Below are 19227 nucleotides of genomic sequence, written 5' to 3'. Positions count from 1 at the left end.
AACATTTTGGATAGGTGGTGAAATGGGCTCACTTCATGGACTTCTGGTCTCCTACCATTCTGATGCCCAACCTTTGGATGCTCTCCATTTGACAATACCTGTAGTGCCCAGATGTGGTCTAACCAGCACAGAAGGACTTGCCCTTTCATACCTGGACATATCTGCTTCCCCTCTGTAATACTTAACACTTAATATAGGCTTGTTGAGGGATTAACTGCAGCCTAAGATCCAATTATTAGCTTTCTCACCTGTCATAGCACACTGTTGACTCAGCTTCATTTCAGATGAGCCGCCTTCTCCCCAGTTCTCCTCAATCTTAGTTTTATAAAGATAATTTTGTGAATCTGTATTGGACCTTACATTTATGACTCCTTAATGTGATTCAGCTTGGACCAAGGGCTTTTTTAAGCTGCCATTCAGTGATCCCCAGCTACGTTGGATTATCTGCAAATTTGTCTTTATCAAAGTCACAGACTTTATCTTATATGTCTTTATCAAAGTCACGGAAAGGACCGTCCAGCCCAGGGTCAAGCAGAGACCTCTGCAAGCACTCTACTGGAGAAAAATCTTCCCAGATAATATTGAAATAATAACTGCACTTTGGGTCTAGGAATCCAATCAGGTTGGAATCTATCTAATTGTCAGTAATAGGTCACATCTCTCCATCTTTTCCAGAATAGTCTGGGAGATTTCATCCAGAGGCAGCTAGGTGGCGCTTTAGGTCACAGAGCACTGGGCCTGGAGTTAGGAAAACCTGAGTTCAAATCCTTCTTCTGACACTTGTTAGCTGTTTGACCCTGGGCAAGTCATTTAATCTCCCTGAGCCTTAATTTCCTCATCTGTAAAATGGGGATAATAAATAGTACCTATCACACAGGGTTTTAAGGATCCAGTGAGATAATATTTGTAAATGGCTTTGTAAATCTTAAATTGCTATATAAATGCCACTGAGATGATTATTATTATTTTAATAATGGAATTATTATTACTAAGATCTAAGTAAACTATCCAGAGAATTCTCATCTACCAGTTCAGTGAACCCCTTCAAAAAAGGAAACAAGGTGGAGCTGGTTGTGAATACTGCTTCACTTCTTTCTCCAGATGATTACTGTCTCTTTAATAATATATTCTCAGAATTCCCCAGGAATCAAGTCAAACTCACTGTCCTATAGTTTGCAGACTCTTTTCTTCCTTTTTGGAAAATGAGGACATTTGCCCTTTTCTAATCCTGTCTCGGTGACGTTTCCAGTTATCACTCTGCAGTCCTGTCTGCTGACTCCTATGAGGGAGGCCAGAGTTCACCTGGGCCTGGTCAGCCAGGTGTTAGGTATTAACTCCCATTAGTCATGTTTGCTTTTGTCCTTCATTGTCCAAAGAGCACTTCCTTTAATAGAGCAAAATAAGCCTCCTGGTTCTGTCTTGTTGATTGGCTGCCAGCTTGGAACCTCTACTTTCCCTCAATATTGCTAAAGTCCCCTTGGCCTGGCTGGGCAGCCCTTTGACCCTCCTGACACTGTCCCTACTGGGAGGGCCAGCCCTCCCTTCTGCAGCCATCCTGATTTCTGTGCTAGCTTGCTCTTCTGGAGGACCTTCTAAAAATCTAAGGTGGTTAGAAAGCTCCCTGTGTGTCCATTAATCAGTTCTCTCTCATTTCCTCAGAACTTTCTTCTTGAGAGCTCTTCCTCCATCCCCCTTAGGGTGGATACAGTGTTAGTCCATGAGATCATACCTCTTCAAGGGTCAAAGCTTGGAGGTGAGAGGTCAACAGTCAACCTCTTCTAAGTTGCTGACCTGACCTGATTCCAGTCTGTTCTTTGCTCAATCAGCCAGCCCTGCCTTCCTTGTCTTCCCTGGTAGGCACTGTTCCCTCTTTCCTTTACTCTGCCACTTTAGGCCCTGAACAGCAACTCCAGATTGATTTTTTGCATTTTTTCAGATCCTGGAATCCCCCAGACTTGACACCTGAGCCACCCATATCTGGCCTTTGCCCCTTCTTTCTTTACTCCACCTCCATCAGACCCCAAAGGAGAAAACAAAGATGGGCTCCAGGGACATCTGTTAGTGGAGGAAAGGAAAACTGCCCAGTCCCCGGACTGGGGACCAGGAGGGGAAAAACTGAGCAGAAATAAAAGCTAATAACTCAGGTCCCCTGCAAGCCTCACCCATTGTGATGGACTCAACCTGGGCACTCCTGAGTGACTAGGAAGGACTCCTCCATCCCTCAGCTCCTCCTTGTTCCATATATAATGCTGTCTTCCCACGATCCCTAGGCGGAGCTCATTCCTGACTGAGAGGAATCTCAACAATGAGAGATTAAAACTCTTCGTTGGGGCTAGTCACCCTCCCAAGTGACAATTGCCAGTTCTGTTTCTCAGCCACCCAGGCAGCAAAGCCACTGCTGGGGTGATGTTTTTAGCTGGTGACCCAAGGAGGAGAAGGTAGGGATCCAAATCTGGAGGTAGAGAAAAGAATTACATCTCCAATCTTAGGAGTCCCTTGATTAGAGCCCTGGGCCACCAGCACCATGGGGACCTGTAAGTGAGACAGATCATATCAGACACACCACTTTGGTCATTAGGGGCTGTGGAAGGGAGGAGGTGCCTTTTGCCCCAGTTCACAGAGGAGGGTCAGAAATTCCCAGATGTTTCCATAATCTGCCCCTGGAGAATACCTAGTGTGGAAGTGGCCTTAGTAACCCCAAGATCCCCAGTTCCCCAATTCAAATCCCCCCCACCCTTACTTCCCTGCCTTGGTTTCAAGTGGGACCTATGGCCCCAGACTCCAGGTCCCAAGCAAGCCCAGAGGCAGCTGGGTGGTATGAGTCAGAGCTGTGGATTTGGACCAGAAGAACGGAATTCAAATTCAGCTCAGATGCTTACTAGGCAAGTCCCGCCTTTTTGGTACCACTCAGTTTCATTATCAGGAAAGTGGGGGCAATAATAAAACTCACTTCCCAGGGTTCTTGTAGGGACAAAAATGGAAGTCATATTTGCAAAGTTCTTGGAAAGCCCCACATAAACGCTGACTAGTAGTGGGGTGGGGGGTAGGAGATTTAGTGGACAGTTGACTCCAGGCCTCACAGATGTTTGACATGGTAGGAGTAGGCCGGGGGACATGGGGTTCCTCTACCCACTGGGGCTCCTACATCTGGGAGGTGAAGGTCCCGCCACAGCAAAAGAAGTGTCTGGGGTTCTCTCCAAACCTTCCTGAATGTAAATCCCGGGGCAGCCCCGCTTAACCCCCACTCCCACCCCAGCACCGCGGGTGAGCCGAACAGATATCAGTTAGCTGCCGCTAATTTTCCGTCCCCACACAGCTCCGCAGGCACGCACGGGTGGCTACGTGGAACTATCCTCCCAGAGCACAGCCCTACAGTGCCCACACCGCACTTGATGCGCTCGCACCCGTGGCGTCCCTCTCCCCAACTCAGGGGCGGATGTGCGGAGCCGCCTCCCACCCCGATGCAGAGCCCATTGTGCCCACGCCTTGCCCAGCTCCACGGCCGCACTTGATGCGCTCGCAACCGTGGCCGTCCTCCTCCCCTGCGCCCTGGTGCCAATGCCGCCTGCGCCTCCGGGGAGCCTGCCGGCCTGGCGCCGGGGGTGGTTCCTCCGGGAGTTCGCGCTCGCCAGCCTCTCCAGCTCCAGCCCCTGCTCCCGGACCGGCTCTGTAGTTGGCCTCTCCACAGACACGAGAGGGCGCCCACGCTCTACCTGCGAATTCGGGATCCAACCTAACCGGAAATAAACCCCGCGGGGATCCCCCTTCCCCCTCTTCCAGTCTACCTGGGCGGCCTCCCTAAACCTACCCCGCCCCTCTCCCCAGCAGCTGCAGGCCCTGTCCCCGGACCCTTTCTACACGAGCCCACCGTACACGCCCCCTTGGCCCTGGGAACAAGTGTCGCCAACTGGCCCCGCCCTAGCTGCAAGGACTGGCCCTCACAGCCAGGGCAGACCCAGCCGTTCACCCCCACCCACCCCCCAGTCTTGCTTTCCGCCTCTGCTTGGAGATCCCATCCACGAACAGGGAGCTCACCACATCTCGAGTCAGTCCTTTTCACTCTGGGACAGCTCTCATCCCTAGGAAGTGATTCCTAACCTTAGGCTTAAGTCAGCCGGTCAATAAAAATCTATAAAGCGCCTACTCAGTGCCAGGGGCAGTGCAAAGTGCTGGGAATACAAAGAAAGGTGAAAGACAGTCCCCGAGCAAGGAGCTCTCCGTCTGTGAGGGAGACAAGCAAACAGCTATGTACAAACTAGACCCATATGTCCCATTTCTGGGGGATTTGGGCCGAGTTTGGAAGAAAGGCACAAAGCAAAAGTGAGAAGGGAGAGAGCATTGCAGGAATGGGGGGCAACAGCTGTCCTGGAATACCTGGAAAAGTCAAGGCTGTGTTCTGCCCCCTGCCCCCTTCCTCCTTCCCCGCTGCTCTCCCTCTCCTCCCTCACTTTCCCTCTTTCCTCCCCTCCCCACTGGGGCTGGGAGAGTGTGAGGATGTATGCGCATCAGAATGAAGCAGGTGTGTGGGGGAGCATTGTGGGATCGGGTCGCCCCAACTTCCTTGTAGCTATTTGGCATTTTCCTATACAATTGCCCAAAGGACAGGGATGTCTCTCTTTTGCCTTCATGGCTCCAAGTAAGGGCAGTGTGGCCAAGTACCTAGTGAGTCAGCCTGGAGACAGGGAGCACCTAGGATCAGGCCCAGCCTATGGCACCTACTAGCTCACTTCACCACTCAGTGACCCAAGCATCTCTCTAAGACTCTCTGAGGTGCAGAGAAGGTGCTGGTCTGCACTGGAAAAGTCATCTCCTCTCCTGGGCGTTCCCTTCTAGCTATGACATCTCTGCTCTAGGCCCTGTCCCCGCTTCCATCCTAGCCCTGGACCTCACCAGGGGAGGGGCTCACAGACTGGAGGATGGGGAACTTCCTCTTGCTCACCCTCCCTATCTCCTGGCTTGTGTATTTCTCAAACCAGGTCCTCATTCCCTCTGACCTCAGCGACTGTAAATTTGTTGCCTGTATCATTACTCTCTAGTTGTTATCTATCGGGCCATTTTCAGCTTCCTTTTATGTTGACGGCCCCCAAGAGAATGTAAGCTCCTTGAAGGCAGTCCTTGTCTTTCTGCTGGTATTTTACTTAGCACAGTGCCTGGCACACAGTAAACATTGAATAAATGTTTGTTCTGTGACTGATAGAAGGCTTTCCTCAGCTGCCACATCCACCCCCTCCTCACTTCCAAGTTGCTAACGCCTCCGCTGCCCCCTCACCAGTTTACCAGCAATTACCTTGCATCGATTTTTGGTCAGAGACAATTCTGACTCTGGGGAAGGGGGGAGGGGAGATGAGGAATGTTTCTTTTTTCTCTTTGTACCCTTAGAGCTTGGCATAGAGCAGGTGTTTAATAAATGTTCCTTGGTTGGTTGATTAATCATTTATTTTAGTCCTTCTAAAGCTGGAGGAATCAACCAGAGGAAATCCTATCCTTCCTTTAAGGGGGGGAGGGGGCCTGTGGTAGGAGACTGATGGGAAACTGAGGGAAGCGACTCCCCTCTCCCAATTTGTGAAAGGAGAGGAAATCTAGGCATCGGCTGGCCTGCATCCTAGGTTTGGGGAGTACCGATTGTCCGAGGGTCAGAGGAAGGACAGAGGGCTCTGTTTACTAGGGTTCCACAGAGGAGATCAGCCCAGGAGGGGATGGGAGAAGCTCAAGAATAAAGTCTGAGCGCACAAAGGGAACACATTCCAGGGAGGAGGAAAGAAGGAATTTGTCTGAAGAGCCCAATGGGAGTCCAACAGGGAGCTCCTCCAACAAGCTGAGGGAGGAGGGCAGGTCGGCAGGTCCCGGGATCTAGACCAGGAACGGCACCATCAGAAGTCGCTCCAGGTGGGGCTGAAGTGAAGTTGCTGGGGGAGGGGGGCGCCAGGACAACAAAAGGGCTGGATCTATTACTTTTTGAAGCGGTGCTGGGGAAAAGAGGAGGCTGGGGGAAGTCTGGCCCTGCGGCACGGAGGGCAGGGCACCTCGTTAACTACAGAGTAACCAAGGGCAGGGCCGAGCTCCAAGCGCTCCGATCCTCCCTGGCTTCTGGTTTCTTTGTCTGGAGACTCGTCTCTGGACCACACGGGAGGGGACGACGGCGGATGCCCGGGATCATAAGGAGGCAGCGGGGCTTCGCGAAGGAGGCGAGCACCTGGCCCAGGTGACGACCCCGCCTCCTGCACGAGTCCCGGAGCGAGGGTCGCCCGGGAAGGCGAGTCCTCCGCCTGCAGCCCCGGGTGAGGTTCCAGGGGCCCAGAGACCCAGCTTTGCAGCCGATGGGGGAGACGCGGGGAGGGCCCTCGTGGGAAAGACCCCTGGAGGCCGGGGGCTCGCCCGCGGAGGCCCCGCGGACGTCCGGGGCCAGGGCTGGCTCGGCCAGTACGGCTCGGCGCCGGGCGGCTGCAGGGACACAGGTGGGGGCTCCTTCGGCCCGACCCTCGCGCCCCCAGGGGAACATGGGGAGCGGCTGCGGGCGGCCCCCTCCCCTGCTGGTCAGGCTCGCACGCCGGGGGGAGGTCCTCGCCCGCGCCCAGTGTGCACACGCGGGGAACCCCGCGCGCACCGACCCCGCTCCCCAGGCCTCCGCCGGGGAGTGGAGGCGCGCGCGCGAGGGCGGGGGCGCGCACGGCGCTCGGGGCGCGCACGGCCGCCGGGCACGCGGGCGAGGAGGCGGCGGCGGCAGCGGCGGCGGCTCGGCTCGCGGGCTGGGCTGGGCTGGCGCTCCGGAGGCCGGACCGGCGGGTGGACGGGCGCGGGGCCCGGGGCACGGGGAGCCCGAGCAGGGCGGCCATGCAGAGCGGGGACGCGGGGGCTCGCGGCAGTAGGAGCAGCAGCGCGGGTGAGTACGGCCCCCCGCGTCCGTATCTCCCCGTGGGGGCCGTAGCCGTGGCCGCCGACGGGGGGGAAGGGAGGAAGGAGACGCGCGGGTGGGGGGGCGTCCCGGCCGGTCACCCCCTCTTCCCCGCCCTTGTACGCCCCCGGGCCGGTCCCCTCCCCCGCCTCCCTGCGTGTCCACGCCGGCTCGGTGTCCGTGCCCGTGGTCAGGGCCCGGGCGGGGCCCGCGAGAGGCAAAGTCCTCGAGGCCCCCCCCCAGGGCACGTGCCGAGTGGGGGGGGAAGAGGCGCCCCGCGGGGGGGGGGGCGTCTCCCAGAGTCTGGGTCTGCGCTCCCCCTCCCCCCGCGCCCGCGCGCAGGAATGCCGCCCCTCCGGCTTTTCCAGCCCGGCCGGCCCCGCCCCCTGCCCCGCCCCACCGGCCCGGCTACCTGGGGGGGGGCGGCGGGGGAGCCTGGAGGCCTCGGAGGAGGGGGCGGGGCAGGGGGAGAGGGCTAGTCAGGGCTGCGAGCAGCCTGCCCCGGGGTCTTGCGGCTGGCGGCCTGTGCGGGCAGCCCGGGAGGGATGGGGAGCTCACCACCTCCGCGTGCGCCTCCCTTTGCAGCCCCCTGGCCCCCAGCGAGGCCTGCTCCTACTCCCTGGGGACCAGGCAGCGCAGGCCCCCGTCCCCTGGCCACCAGCCCCCCTCCGACCGGACGGTGCGCGCCCCTTCTTGTGGGCTCGCAGTGGCCTCCCAGAGCCCCGGCCCCCTTTCAGAAGAGCCATGCGGCCTCTGCCTTGTACTTTTCAGTGGCTTTTTTTTAATCCAGGTTTGGGACTTTCCGTTTTTAGGAGATGCAGGAGCTCTCTGTGTGGCCACAGCATCTCCCAGAGCTGGCCTGCCCTCTGGTCCATCTGTGTCCTTCTATTACCCCCCCCCCCCCAAGCAGAATAGGCTCAGTCCCTTTTTTCTTGCCTCTGCCCCTACAGGGTCCCCCATCCCTGCTGTTGCTGTTTCACTTGGGATGCCTTCTGTGTCTCTGTATAAGTCAGTAGCAAACAGCGGTGGTCCCCAGGCGGTGGTAGCAGGACGGCTCCCTGGGGCTGTCTGTCCATCTGCCCGGCCCCTCCCCCACGGGCACCATCCTCTGCCTGTATCTGTAGGCCTCATTTCTGCCAGAGCGTGGTGACCCTTTGCTCAGCTCTCCCTAGCATTCTCCTGAGCTGCTAATGCAGTGACCTCATAAAAGGAAATCGTGTGGGTCAGGAGAGCCCTCCAGAGTCTCCCCAGAAAGCTGGGGGGCTCCCTGCGCCACACTGCAGACTCTCATCGTCTACCACCTCCCCACCAGGAGCATTTGATGTCCCCCTCCTTCTCCTCTTCCTCCCTCGTCCCTACATCCAGACCCGGCCAGGGTATCTCCTGAATATGCCCCCTTCTCTCCTTCACCCGACCCTGGTACAGCCCCTCATCAACTCATATCTGGACTATTGCAATAGCTGCTGAGGGTCTGCCTGCCTCCACCTTCCCTCTCTAGTCTGTCATTTAGTCAGTCAGTCTTTTGAAGCATTTATTAGGCACTTACTGTATGCTAAAAGTTAAGAAAAGTTTTTTTTTAATTGCCATTGCTGCCAGATTCCCCCTCCTGATGAGCCCCTCTGACTGAATGATGTCCCTCCTGTGCTCACGATGTTCTGGTGGCTACCCAGGACTGCCTCTAGCCTTGGCATTCCAAACCAGGACTCCCACCTCCCTTTCCCAAGTGATTTCTTGTGACTTCCTAGCCTCTGGCTGTGTCCTCCAAGCTCCCTCCCTCCTCCTTGCTTCCTGTGGTACAAGGGCAAGAGGCTGAGCTGGACTCTGCCTCTGACGCTTCCTGGCTGCTGGGTGACCCTGGGCAAGTCTCAGCCCTGCTGGGCCTCACTGGCCTCACTTACAGAATGAGACTGAAATACCTGAAGGCCCTGTTTCCCTGGAGGCTCAGCCTTGGGGCCCAGCTCAGGCCCCCTCTTCCATGCAGTCCCCTGGGCTTCAGCTGCTTCTGTCCTCTGCCCTTCCTCTTCTGTGCCAACTTCTTTGTGGACCTTCCCTCCTGGATTCAAAGCTTCTCGAAGGCAGGGATGGGGTCACCTTGCAGAACACAGGATCTGGGAACCAGTCTGGGGCTATGCCCACATGCTGTTGTCTGGGGCCTGAGGAGGGCAGGTGTTCCTGGACCCAAGTACAGGGGAGCTCGAGGGGCCTGCTGCCCAGTGGCCGACCAGCCACGTGGGCTGGCCTTCGCAGGGCATCGGCTTCATGGCTGAAGGCAGGGCTGCTCCAGGACTGAACCTGGGCTCTGGAGGATGAGGTGGGGGGGACTGTGAGGGAACTGAGTCACGGAGGCAAGAAGGAGTGCTGTGTGTGCTGGGGAGGGAGGATCTTGGACGCCTGTCTAAAACTTGATCCGGGGGCAGCTGGAGCCATGGGCAGTGACTTTCAGGGAAGGTGAATTGGGCCTTTCTGAGGGAGAGGTCAAGAGGAGGAAGTGTGCTCCTTGGGCTGTGAGAAAGCGCTGTCCTCAGGTGATGGGGTCCCCCCGCCCCATCTTCAGACCAGCCTCTGTTCAGTCTTGTTTGTAAATCATAGGCAGCAGACCTAGGGCTGAGATGGATGGCTGTCTGGGGGGTGCTCAGGTGCTGACGTCCAGCAGAGGAAGACAGATGCCCGCAGAAAGTAGAGCTTATGAGGAACACGGGCAGTGGAGAGCCACAGAGACCGCTAGGTTGTTGGTTTGTCCACTCTGCCTCACTGGCCGTCTGTCCTGAAGCTGTTCTGGGGACTGAGGTGGGCATGCCTCAGACTTGGGTGCGGGCAGCAGCAGAGGTCGCAGTCACCCCCTGGGGAGTGTGAGCTTGGAGCACTTGATGGCTTGCCAGAGCTCCCTCCTCTGTGACCCCTCTTGGTGCCCAGTGAGGGGGAGAGTGGGAGGGGGGCCTCGCCAGCTTTGGGTCTCCTGACCTCCACATGGCCTGGCATTCAGGGACCCCATGGTCCTGGCTCTCCTCCTCCAGATCCCAAGCTGCCCCAGCTCCTTGATTACCAGAGGCCTAACTCCCCTGCCGCTTTCTGTCTCTGCAGAAATGAACCAAGGACCCCGAGCTCCAGCCCAGGCCTCTCAGGCATCTGTGCAGTAGAGGTGACAGATTGAAGACTCAGGTGAGGACGGCCCGGCTGGGCTCTGGGCCCTGGTAGTGACAGAGGCCCCTGTGGCATGGGGGGTGGCAGGCAGCGCCTCAATGCCAGGGAGGAGGGAGCCACTGAAGGTTGTTGAGTAGGACAGTGGCATGTGCTCTGGGCAGTCACTTTGGTGACTGAGTAGAAGGAACCACTGGAGACTGGCACACCCTCCCACAGGCGTTGCCCTAGTCCAGGGCCTGCACAGAGTGGGGTTGTACGAGTGTGAAGAAGGGGCTGTTCTCAGGCAGGAAGCTGTGTGCTGGGCTTTGTGCTGAGTGCTTTGGCAGCATGTAAAACGGATGTGAGCAGAAAGACAAGCCTTGCCCTCAGACAGCTTATAGTATAATGGTGAACATCCTGACAATGAGGGAGGGCCATACATAGGAGGGGCCAGGGCTGCAACCTGACTCTGAGCAGGACCATCACCTGGTCCAGAGGTTCCGGGGAGAGCTCCCCACGGGAGGAGCACGTGGAAAATGAGGGACGGATGCCCGTAGGGCTGCATCGAGGACGCAGGATAGTGCAGGGGGGCCTGGCAGGAGCTGGGAGGGACCCCTGAGGTCATTGGGTCCAGCCCTCTTGTTTTACGGGTGAGGAAACTGAGGTCTAGAGGGGGCCAGTAATCTGCCTCAGGCCACAGGAGGAAGGAAAGGGGAAGAGGATGAGTGTTTCTGTGCTATCTGCCATGTGCCCTTTGGTCCTCACCACAACCCTGGGAGAAGGTGCCAGGATAATGTCTGTGTCACCGCTGAGGAGCCTGAGACAAGCAAGCTCACTGACTTGTCCAGGGTCATACAGCTCCTAAGTGTTTGAGGCAGGGTTTGAACTCGGGTCCTCCTGACCCCAGGCCCAGCGCTCTTCCCGCTGAGCTGTGCAGCTGAAGGGTAAGTGACAGAGCTGCATTTTGAACCCAGGCCTCTCACTGCAGACTGGGTGCTCTTCCCATCGCCCTATGAGGCCTGTCTGCCAGTCATTGGCTGCAGGGACCAAGTTTGTAGAAGCTCAGGATTGGAGGGGACCCTGAGGCTCTGAGTCCCTAAGAGTCCCTCCATCAGCATGCCAGCCTCTGCCCAGAGACCTCACCTCCCAGAGCAGCCCACGGTATTGGGCCCACTCTTGTTTTCCTGACATCAGCCTCCACTTGTCTCATTGGGACTCTCCCCCACCTCTGGGCCTGGTCAGAAAAGGATCCTGGCTTCCTTCTTCAGGCCTTCCACCACGCTCTCTCAGCCGAGACCCTCACTCTTCCCCTGCTGGGAAGGCTGTTCACCATGCAACCCCTTTTTTCTCCATTTAACCCCCTGTCCCTGGAATCATCCCCTCCTTTGCTCTTTTTGGAGAAGGATCTGGAGTGAGCCTCTCCCCTGGGCTCTTGACTCCCAGTTGCCTCCTCTACTTAGTCCATACTTCCCTGCTGCCTTCCACCAACCCATGCTGGACAAACCCTTCCTCGACCCTGCCATCCCTCTTGCTTTCAGCTGTTTATCCTTGGCCACTGTGCTTGAGAAAAGCCATGTCTATGCCCCTTCTTCACCTCCCACTCATAGCCCTCCAAATGTGACTTCTGACCCCTGCCCTTAGCTATTCACCTGGGGCTGTTCTTGCCTTAATCCTGAGCCTTAGAATGCATTTGGGTTTTTTTTTGTTTGTTTGTTTTTTGCTTTTTGGAGGGGGGAGGGCAGGGTAGTTGGGGTTAAGTGACTTGCCCAAGGTCACACAGCTAGTACGTGTTAAGTGTCTAAGGCCGGATTTGAACCCAGGTCCTCCTGACTCCAGCCGGTGCTGTATTCACTAGGCTAACTAGCCGCCCCAAGAATGCATTTGTTTTTGATAGGAGTGCAACTGTGCACCCCCCAGGCTCCCAGGACTCCAGTGTAAGGGGCTTGGTCATTCTAATCATACACCCCAATCACCTTTTAAGTCGGTGGCCTTTTGTTTCTCCTCCCTCTGACAACCTCCCCTGCCCCATCCCTCCATCCTGCTCTCTCCGGCTCCCTCCTTTGGACTGACCCCTGCTTTTAAGTTGCCTTCATTGGTTCATCGTTTGGGCCCCCTCTGCCCCAGGCATCCCCCAAGACCTGGATGCCTTTTCCTCTTCCTCCTCCGCACTCCCTACCCCTTCAACTTCCCTATGCTTTGTTGTCACCCATCTGCAGAGAAGATTCCCAGGGCTGTCCATCTTAAGAGTCCAAGAGCTTTCAGGTCAAAAGACACTTTGGCAGCATTGAGTCCAGCCCCAGCCTTAACAGGAAGCCCCTTTCCAGGCTCCTCAGCCAGTGGATGTCCAGCCTCTCTTTGGGTCCTCTCAGGGCAGCCCAGACTGTCCCACTCTGGGCCAGTCTCCTGTTTGAGTTGACTTTCCTGGAATTTGTGACCTCCCCATTGCTCCTGGCTCCACCTTTGGGGGAGCTGAGCAGAATAAAGCTAATCCCTTCTCCCCCAACACAGCCCCTTCATTTACTTGAAGGCAGCTACCCGAACCTTCTTTGCTCCCCATTAAGTGAGCCCAGGTCCTTCAGCTGATACTTGGATGACACACTGGGCCTCCCTGTCCCAATGCTATCTAGCTCACCAAGGTCCTGCCTAAATGGTGGTGCCCAGGCCTGAGCACTGGCCTCCAGGTGAGGCCTCTCCTGGGTGGAGGACAGAGGCATGATCCCCTTCCTCCTGGAAACCAATCAAACCACCCAGATTTCTGTTTGGTAACTTGACTGCCCCATCCCACTGATGACTCACTGAGCTTGTGGTCTTTTCAGACCCTAGAGAGTTTTCAGGCATGCTGTTGTCTAGCCAGAGCTCTCCCCCTATCTCCTATACTTGTGACATTGATTCTTTGAACCCAGACCTTAGACTTTACATTTGACCTTATAAAGTTTGGTCTCCTTAGATCCAGTCCAGCATTCTACCTTGCATTGTATCAGCTCCCCAGCTTTGTGCTATCTGTGAATTTGCACACTGCCATCGACACCATTCTCAGAGTCACTGAGAAGAATGTTGAGGCCCAGGTCCTTAGGGTCCTCTGCTATGGCCCTCTCCCCAAGCTGACCTCGTTCTGTTAACAACTGCTCTTGAGAAGGGCATTGGCCCTGCCCCAGATCCAGCTGATTTTGCTGTTGTGGCCACATTCTCCATGGTGTTCGTTCAGAAAAATCTTATCAGACGTTTCACTAAAACTGAGGCAGATGGCACCCCCAGCCTTCCCTCTCCTCCTGACCCAGCGACTCTCAGTCACAGAAGGGAAGGAGGTTGGTCTGCCATGACCTGCTGGGTGAAGCCAAGCTGCTTCTGTGTGGTCACTGCTTCCTTTTCTAGATAGCCATTGGCCTTCCCTTTATGTTCTGTTCTGGACTCTTCCCAGGAATCAGAGTTAAGAACACTGACCTATTATTTTCACATTCAGGTCAGCTTTTGCTCTTCTCTGGGCCTATGGGGCCTCTCTTGTCCTCATCAGCCCTGATCTTTCTGAGGGCTCTGACAGAGGTCCAGTCGGATATCCCATCAACCATTTTTTTTTCGGGGCCCAGAGATCTAGTTTGAATTCCTAGGGTCCTGCTTAGGGACATGGGCTCAGATCAGAAGAAGAGATTGCTTCTGCATATCTGGGGGTATGGGGGGATGGGTTCTTGGCTTTGAGGGGCCACCTCAGATAAAGCCCTGGCTGATGGAAACATCTGATGAAATAGGTGCTTCTCCTTATCTCTGTACACCCTGGCTGGGCACCCTTGGGTCAGCCTCCGAGCCCCAGACTCCCTGCAAGCCCAGATTCAGGCTCATACTGACAGCTCTTCTAACCATATCCGTGTGGCAAGTTCTGCCACCCCCAAATCAGAACCCTGACCATCCTGAATAAAGGAGTGAGTGAGGGGGAAGTGAGTGCAACCTGTAGGGAGTAGGCACAGTATATGGGACAGAGCAACAGGGCTGGGCTCTGCTCTGGGACCTGTCTGCAGGGAGCTCCCAGTCAGACCCCCAAAATCAAATGAGATGTGCAGTCAGGGGGTGGGGCTGTGTTGGGGCAGAGGGACTCAGCCTGGAGAAGGCTGGAAAGGGATCATGGGCCTGTTGTCCAGGTCTGGGAAGCTGGTGATGGGAGAGTGCAGAGTAGAGGGCCACAGTCACAAATGCCAAGGGCCGCCCTGAGGATGCTGGAGGATGTGATGTCCAGGCTGGGTCTTAGCTGAGCGGGAATCCAAGCCCCATCCAGCTGCTCCTTGAAGATGTCAGTGAGGAGAGGAGGAGGATAAAGGAAGGGCTGGTGGGTGGGAGCCAAGGGAAAGCAGATAGTGCAGGGGGTCATGGGAAAGGCTCATGTTCTGGGGGAGTGAGGGGATATGAATGAGGAGGGAGGCACCCAAGCAGGGGAGAGAAGAGGGAGCCAGGGCCTGAGGGCCATGGGCTGGCCCTGGTCAGGAGGAGGGGGCCACAGTGGGACATTGGAGCTGGAGGAGGGACTGAAGAAAAATGGAAGGAAAGTTTTTATGGGTGTCTGCAGGGCAGTGATTTGAACCTCTCCCCTTCTCTGCTCTCTGAACACTCACTTGGTGACCTCACCAGCCTCTAGGGATTTAACAATCCTCTCCAAACAGATGATTCTCTGATCTGTTTATCCAGCCCTAACCTCTCTCTTGACCTCCAGGCCCAAATCACAGCTGCCTTTTGGATCTGTAGAGCTGGATGTCTCAGAAGCATTTAGAAGTCGGCCTCATAACCCCTTTCCCCTTCCTAACTTCCCTGTCATTTGGAGGAGCCCAGCACTTCCCACTCCTCCAGGTTCCAAATCCTGCCTCTCCCAGCCCTCCATGTGCAGTCTGTAGCCAAGGCCTGCCCAGCCTCTGTGCGGCTCCAGGCCCTTTACCTCTCACTGGCTTAAATGATCATCCTAAAGGACCAGCCTCACGGTGTCACTCCTGTGCTCCGGAAGCTTCCCCAGCTCCTTCTTGCTTCAAATACAGACTGTGTCTCTGGCATTTAAAGCCCCTCCCAGCCTGGTGCCAGCCTCCCTCTCTCACATACGTTGTGCCCCCACGCCCCTCCAGTGACTGACTCACTGCTCCTTGTACACGACTCTCCCCTGAAATGGTAAGCATTTATTAAACACCTACTAGGTGCCAGAAACTGTGCTAAGTGATGGGGAGACCAGATGAGGCAAGAGACAGTTCCCACCCTCAGTGAGCTTGCAGTCCAGTGGGGAGGAAACAAGCAGACAGATGCACACAAACAGCCGGCTGTGTGCAGGATAAGTGGGAGAAATGAAGAGAGAAGAGGCTTCCCAGAGAAGGTGCACTGTTAGCAGGGATGTCAGGGAGGCCAAGGGCCCAGCCAGACTCCAGGGAGGATGGTGTGAGGGGGCGGGGAAGGCCAGGGAACCCTGTCTGACCCTGCACAGGGATAGGGAGCAGGACGATGGCTTCAGTGACGAGCTCTAGGAAGGTCCCTGGTGGCAGAAACTGAGGCAGGGAGGGCTGCAGGGGGCAGAGCCCAGGAGTGGCTAGGGGGAGGACGGAGGTGTGAGGGTCCTCAGCCTGCAGCAGGGAGTTAGGCCAGCTGCCTAACCCAGGCTGCCATCCCTTCCTGCCCTCCGCCTCGGAGATCCCCGCTCAGTCGGATATCCTGTAGAATGGGAACTCCTTGAGGACAGGGGCAGTTCTGCTCTTGCCTTTGGAGCCTTGTGCCCCCACAGAGCCTGGCACCCAGTAGCTGCTGAAGAGTTGTTTTTTTAAGAAGGGAATTGAACTGGGGTGTGGCAAGAAGAAAGGTCTCACGTGGTTCCCTGCATAAGCAGGCAGCAAGCGGAGGGTCAGCTGAGATGGGGGCTGGCCACCCACTCATGGGTCCAGTCAGGCCCAACAGAACAGGGGCAGTGTGGGTGAAGGAGCCAGGTCAGCCAAGGCTGGCTTCTTAGTTGGAAAGAGCTGCCTTGGCAGGTAGTGACCTCCCTGTCAGGCGGGTGTCAGCAGAGGCCCCACAGTCATTTGCTGGTTTCATTTGCATCTAGTCTAGCTGCTCTGAGCTCCTAGGAGACTTTGGCCAGCCACCCTGGGCTTGAGTTTGTTTTGGGGGGTGGTTCCAGGGGGTTCAGCAGCTGCAGTTCGGGATTTTTAGGGGTCAGGAGTTCTAGTGTCCCTGCAGTGAACTGGAGATTGAGTTGTTGGGGGGAAGGGACACTGCTAATTTAATGAGGGAGAAGAGCCAAGCTTGGGACAGGATTCCCCCCCTTCCCCCACTCTTCTCCAGTGAAGCTGCCTCCCCCAGGCTTGTCCAGGGCTTGACAGCTCCATGTTCCTGGGATAATGACATGGTGGCTTTGCCAAGAGCAGAAAATATGCTGGTTTTTTCCCTGGATGAGCAGTGAGCCCTGCACGTCTTCTCTGTCCACCCCCCACCCCTCAGCTTCCTGCTTCAGCAGGAGAAAGGACTTCATTAAAATACCAGGGGAGAGAAAGGGCACGTCCGTCATAGTGAGTCCTCCCTGTGGGCTCCAGCTCCATAATTCTGGTAATGAAGGGACATGAGGCACATCCTTGGTTCCTTAGGCCCCCTCCTCCTGGGCCCTTAGCTCTGACCCTATCAGTCCAGGTGAGGGAGGAGGCAAGCCTGCAAAGCTGGGGGTCAATGTTTAGGGTGGGTGGGAGGCGGACCTTGGGTGGTGAGGGTCTACAGGGGGTCGGGGCCTTCCATGTCTGGAAGATGGAAGCAAAGACCAGGGCTAAGGATGGGTACAGGAGTGTGGGATGTGGCATGGAGCCCCACAGAGAGCAGTGGGCATAAGGTGGCTCCCTAGCAAAGGCCAAGAAGGGCTTGTCGGAGAGGGGCCGACTCCAGGTGCAGTCAGGAAGACACTCCTGGCACCCGGCCCCTTCCCCCTTCGTTCCCATCCACTGATGATGCAGCTAGCCTGGGGCTAAGGGCAAAGCTCCTGGATTCAGATTCTGGCTCTGATATCTGTATGATCACAGGCAAGTCTGTTCCGCTTACTGAGTCTATAGAAGAACCAGGGGGACTTCAAGGCCTTCAGGATCTGATAGACCTGGTCTTGGACATTGGCTGGCTGTGTGACCCTAGGAGAGTCACTTCCCCTCTGAGCCTGTTTACACACTAGACCGCCTCCATAGTCCCTTCCAGCTTTGTACTGTTCCCTTCCTTGCTGTGGCCTCTCAGGCTTCCTCAGATGCCCCCCGGGGCAGTAACAGATACAAGGTCACCACCAGGGTCCAGAAGTCTGACCTGTAGTCTCTTGTCCCTCCATCCCACTCTCTCCTAAACCTATTCCTCACCTACATCCTATTACATGGTCCTCAGCTTGCAGACCTGTCAGCTCCCTTCTTGGGGCACTCAGGCCATCCCAGACCTTAGCCTAGGGCTACCCTCCACCCCCATCTACCTTCTCTGTACTCCATCTCTTGTAGTCGAGAAAGACTGGAGGAAACCACACCAGTTTGTTGACTGGGCCAAAGACAAAGCTTCAGTTCAATGAGCATTTGTGGAAGTCCTACTCTGTGCTGGGCACGGGGGTGCTAGTACAGAAAAGGAACTATTCTTTTCCCTCTGAGGGCTGGGGGGGGAGGGGGAGCAGAAAGACAGAGGGGAGGTCAAGTCTCATCATTTGGGGGATCAGCAGAGTAGGTGCCAAGGGGCTGAGCCTTGCAGGGAGCTGGAAAATGAGGCGGGTGAGCCCTTCAACCATGGAAAACAGGAGATGAAGGGTCATGTGGAGGCACTGGGCTGGGAGGACTTGAGGGTCCCCAGGAGGGGCAGTTGGAGCAGACTAGAAGATGACTGGTGGCTGTGGGGAGGAGGGACAGGAAGGCCGGGAGGCCGTGGCAGCAGCAGCAGCCCAGGCTCCAGCTGGAGAGGGCAAGCCTGCACTAGAGTGTCTGCCCCAAGCACCCCTGGGAGAGATCTGCCAAACCCCTCCCTGCCCCTCACAGGTGGCACTGTAAGTGACAGGCTCAGTTACCTGGCACTGAGGAGTGCGTGGCCAGGACTCCAAGGCCAGCCTGCTGCCCTTTTGTTTGGCACATAGTAGGTGCTTGATGAACTGTGAGTTGAATTGAATCAGAGCCGCCTCGTGACTCCCTCACCCTCAGCCCCATGACATCACCCTGCTACCGCTTTCTCCCCCACCTGCCCTGTCTCTGCTGAAGAGATGGCAGGCCTCTGTATTTCACCCTCGATTGCGTCCCTTCCCATGTTCTCTTGCAGATTGCCGCCTCTGTCATCCCATCTCACTGTCTGCTGCCTACAGACAAGCCCGTGTCGCTCCCATCCGTCCCTGCTGACTGTCATCCTCGGGTCTCTCCCCTTCCTTGGTGAAGGGCGTCCACGGCAGGTGCTTCCTTGCCACAACTCCACTGAAACTGTCTTCTCCAACATTGCCAATGATCTCACTTCTTAAAAAGCAGATTTCTTCATGTCGCTTGTTCTTGAGTTTCCTCTGTGTCCTTCCCTCTTCTCCCTGCCTCACCTTGGGGCCAGGCTTGGTCTTGATCACTTAGCAGCACTTCTGTGGCAGTGCTTTTCCCCCTTTACTTTGTTGGAGCCGTTGTCTGTTGCTGTCTAGGTTCTGCTTACTTCACTCTGCACCAGTTCAAATGAGTCTTCCCATACTTTTCTTTTTCATCGAGTTCACCGTTCATACAGCGTAGGAAGATTCCATTTTCTTCACGAGCCTCAGTATGTTGTGCCGTTCTTCGGTCCATGGGCATCTGTTTTGTTTTCCAGTTCTTTGTTACCACAAGAAAAGTGCTGAGTATTTTAGTGTTTATGGGACCTTTCTTTTTGCCAGTGACCAATTCAGAATCTGTGCACATAAGTGGAATCTCTGGAGGGTATAGACTTTTTAGTCACTTGCTTTGCATAATTCCAAATTGCTTTCCAGGACAGCTGGACTAATTCACAGCTCCCCCAACAATGTATTAGTGTGCCTGTCTTTCCACAACCCCTCCAACACTGACTATACCCATCTTTGGTCGTTTTTGCCAACTTCTAGGGTTCGAGGTAAAATTGTGGGGTTGTTTTGACTTGCATTTCTCTGATCATGAGTGATTTGGAGCATTCTTTTGTGTGGCAGTGAATAGTTTGCCATTCTTCTTTAGAGAATCATTTGTATCTGTCCTTTGACCACTATATTGAGGACTGACTTTGGGTTCTATATT

General features: G+C 55.9%; 1 protein-coding gene across 3 annotated transcripts in view; it reads left to right on the top strand.

Annotated features, from left to right (window-relative positions):
* Window positions 1-6026: 6026 nt before the first annotated feature.
* Window positions 6027-19227, top strand: part of LOC138165067 (receptor-type tyrosine-protein phosphatase F) — a 95648-nt gene continuing 82447 nt past the window's right edge. For 2 of the 3 annotated variants that reach the window (XM_069093188.1, XM_069093185.1), the window contains exons 1-2: window positions 6819-6880; window positions 9974-10051. The gene's annotated coding sequence lies outside the window, so the exon portion shown is untranslated. Of the gene's footprint in view, window positions 6279-6818; window positions 6881-9973; window positions 10052-19227 lie in introns of those variants that run through there. The other variant, XM_069093186.1, reaches the window with a different exon arrangement.

The sequence above is a fragment of the Petaurus breviceps genome, unplaced genomic scaffold (assembly GCF_028583685.1).
Source record: "Petaurus breviceps papuanus isolate PSGF00001 unplaced genomic scaffold, PetGlider_PUasm1.0 207, whole genome shotgun sequence".
Lineage (NCBI taxonomy): Eukaryota > Metazoa > Chordata > Mammalia > Diprotodontia > Petauridae > Petaurus > Petaurus breviceps.
This window is presented reverse-complemented; position numbering and strand designations above follow the sequence as displayed.